The sequence below is a fragment of the Bombina bombina genome, chromosome 3 (assembly GCF_027579735.1).
Source record: "Bombina bombina isolate aBomBom1 chromosome 3, aBomBom1.pri, whole genome shotgun sequence".
NCBI classification, from domain to species: Eukaryota; Metazoa; Chordata; class Amphibia; order Anura; family Bombinatoridae; genus Bombina; species Bombina bombina.
Window position 1 is genome coordinate 1,278,574,132 of NC_069501.1, and position 3,776 is coordinate 1,278,577,907.

The following is a 3,776-nucleotide window of genomic DNA, read 5'->3' on the forward strand; positions in this document are numbered from 1 at the left end:
AGATATCATTATAGTGTAAGGCTCTGTATCCCTCCTGCAGATATCATTATAGTGTAAGGCTCTGTATCCCTCCTGCAGATATCATTATAGTGTAAGGCTCTGTATCCCTCCTGTAGATATCATTATAGTGTAAGGCTCTGTATCCCTCCTGTAGATATCATTATAGTGTAAGGCTCTGTATCCCTCCTGTAGATATCATTATAGTGTAAGGCTCTGTATCCCTCCTGTAGATATCATTATAGTGTAAGGCTCTGTATCCCTCCTGTAGATATCATTATAGTGTAAGGCTCTGTATCCCTCCTGTAGATATCATTATAGTGTAAGGCTCTGTATCCCTCCTGTAGATATCATTATAGTGTAAGGCTCTGTATCCCTCCTGTAGATATCATTATAGTGTAAGGCTCTGTATCCCTCCTGTAGATATCATTATAGTGTAAGGCTCTGTATCCCTCCTGTAGATATCATTATAGTGTAAGGCTCTGTATCCCTCCTGTAGATATCATTATAGTGTAAGGCTCTGTATCCCTCCTGTAGATATCATTATAGTGTAAGGCTCTGTATCCCTCCTGTAGATATCATTATAGTGTAAGGCTCTGTATCCCTCCTGCAGATATCATTATAGTGTAAGGCTCTGTATCCCTCCTGAGATATCATTATAGTGTAAGGCTCTGTATCCCTCCTGTAGATATCATTATAGTGTAAGGCTCTGTATCCCTCCTGTAGATATCATTATCTCCTGTAGATATCATTATAGTGTAAGGCTCTGTATCCCTCCTGTAGATATCATTATAGTGTAAGGCTCTGTATCCCTCCTGTAGATATCATTATAGTGTAAGGCTCTGTATCCCTCCTGTAGATATCATTATAGTGTAAGGCTCTGTATCCCTCCTGTAGATATCATTATAGTGTAAGGCTCTGTATCTCTCCTGTAGATATCATTATAGTGTAAGGCTCTGTGTCCCTCCTGTAGCTATCATTATAGTGTAAGGCTCTGTACCGCTTTTGCAATGTTAAATGCTGATAGCGTATGCTGTTGGCATTCAGCGATGTCCGGTGTACATAATCACTATAGCGGATCATATCCGTCCGACAGTTAGTAAATCGGCCCCCAAGGATACAAATAGGGTCGCAAAGTTATATAGTAACATTACACTGGGTCTTGGGAAATATAGTTTGAAGAACCCTGATTTAAGGAAATTGTTAAATAACAGAATTTATGACAAAGTATTGGGTAATAGAAATGCAGAGGATGAGTGGAGCCAACAGCCGAGGAGAGCAGTCACATCTGCCCTGTGCTCTAGCTATGGATGGCATATAAAACATAAAAAATAAAGCCAATTCACCACTTTTAATGCATGCCCTTTTTAATCATGGACAGAGAAGAGGATGGTACAGCCTTTGATCTATGTTTTGGGATAAAGCATCCCATATAACCTCCATATGGAGATGCTGATATCTGGGACCTAGGAGATCTCCACGTGGGCAGTGGCTGGTGGTTAGCTGAGGTCCTGCAGGTGCTACATTTTATTGTTATGTCGGGGATCTGCAGAACTTACACAGCTTAAGACGACCCAGAAACCTAACTCCCATACACTACCAGACACTTCTGTGTCTCTATCAGACTAAATTAGCCTTCTGCAACAACATGGAGGTTTCCCACGATGCAGTGTGCCCGACAGGCACGGCTAATTATATCTCTCCTGAAAGATATGTCCACTCGTCTAGACCAGCATTATGTGGGTTGTATTGCCGCTCTTCAGACTGCACCCTCCCTCCCATCAGCTGAACTCTACTAACTGCTCGTCGGAGGTTCTGTGGAACAGGCAAATACAACAGGAGAAACGTGAGCTCCATGAGGTCTCAACGGAGAATCTGTGGTTAGAGGATGTGGCTCAACCTACCGCACACACTGTAAATACCCCGGCAGAGCCAGAGAAGCTTCAGACCTGCAGCGTCACAGCTGAAATATGTCGGAAGCCGTTACCGAAAGTCATACACATTATCTCCCGCATATGAAGCTGAGCGGACACAGTGGCCAGTTCCCTGGGACTGAGTGGTTAAGATGGTGGATGGGGGACCCTTCCTTTTGACCCGGGTGGATGGTTACCCTTCTAGCCTCCCTGCATACACACATGGCGCATACGAGAGGAGCTAGCACAGTGGCCCGTTAAACCATACCCAGATCTGAGCCTCTTGTCTGCGCTGTTCTCTCTCTCGCTTGAGGAACCTAGGGATGACTAAAATACTCACACTTAACTGATTTTTCATGAGCCAGTGGTCCGGAGGTAACGGAGCCTTAGAGATAGACAGCCTATCAGTTCCTATAACTGCCTTCCTGATAGCAGCATAGGATGACTAGCCTCAACTCACACCAACATATAGTTCATGCTGCTTATTTAGTGAGGTAGTAATTGCAGAGAATGTGTTTCTTATGTCATCTTTAAAATTCTAAAGGGCACACTCCACTCAATCTCCTGAAATATTTGAAACTGGCGAGGAGATAGTTACACTTTGATGTTGGTGCATAGTAATATCTATCCCTGTATGCCAACACACTTTTATAATTGCCTAAAAAGAGTCAATAATGTACACCATATTGCTTTATTTAAGTTCTAATCCCAGAGGTTATGTGGTACAAAGTGTTCAGAACTCATGGGGGTTACAGGGTCCCTATGTAGCAACACTACTAGATTAGACTAATAGGATAGATCAAACGATATTTACAAGTTTGCATCTGCACTACTATATGTCTAGGGTTCAATATGTGTATTTGTAATTAAACAGTGAAGGACTGTTTTATTAACACAGGGTTATGCCAGAGACTGAGAATCGTACAAACTTCTATTACAGAGCTGTCTGTTTAATTAGTTATATCAAACTGTTATATACTTAGCATTTGTATAGACATATCAGTCTGAATACCTCTCACTCCCCCGTTAGCACTTAACACCCCCCCAAGCTACCTTCACAACCTTACTATTGTTAGCAGTAGACACCCTGCATGATCATGAGACACTTAAATCGCTACAATATCACGCACTCTATAGCTAGGAACTCATTTAGTGCAATCTAACATGTACCATACACCTAGGTTATATTTGTTTTTATCCACAAAATTGTAGGAGAGTTACATTGTCTTATATTGTATTCTGTATTATACATCAAACTTCAGTGCTGTTAATGCCCATAGGAATTATATAGTTAACTAGATAGATCTTCCACCTCTACTTGGACCTGGGCTCTGGACCCAGGATATTATACTAATGTTTTTCTCAAAAATGTAACATAATATTATGTTGAGCCTGACATGATTGGCCCTGAAAGACCTAAGCACATTGTGATCTCGTCATACTGTTAAGTTTATACCTTCCTGTTTTAAGAGTTTTGAACATATTTTTCATTCCCTCTCTCATAGTATATTACATACATTTGAGACTATATTACTATATGCTATCTATCAATGCAGGTACTACAGAGCTTGCAGCCCCTAGTCCCCTCTATATTCTATTTACCTATAACTCATGTTGGAGTATAATTTTGCCTCTAATCTGCTCCTTAGACTTTGTATTAGTTAAAGGTTTTGTTAAGAGGGTGGAACGTACCTACTTTTATTTATGTCTGGTGTCTAGAGATTTAGTGTATATATTCAGTTCACGCCAATGTGACTATGCAGGTTTATATACGGTTTATTAATGTTTGCATGTGCTGTTTTCTTTCATTCAATGTATCTAGGGCACGCTGCATCCCTATGTGTCTCTCTTATTCCTTAAGCCATA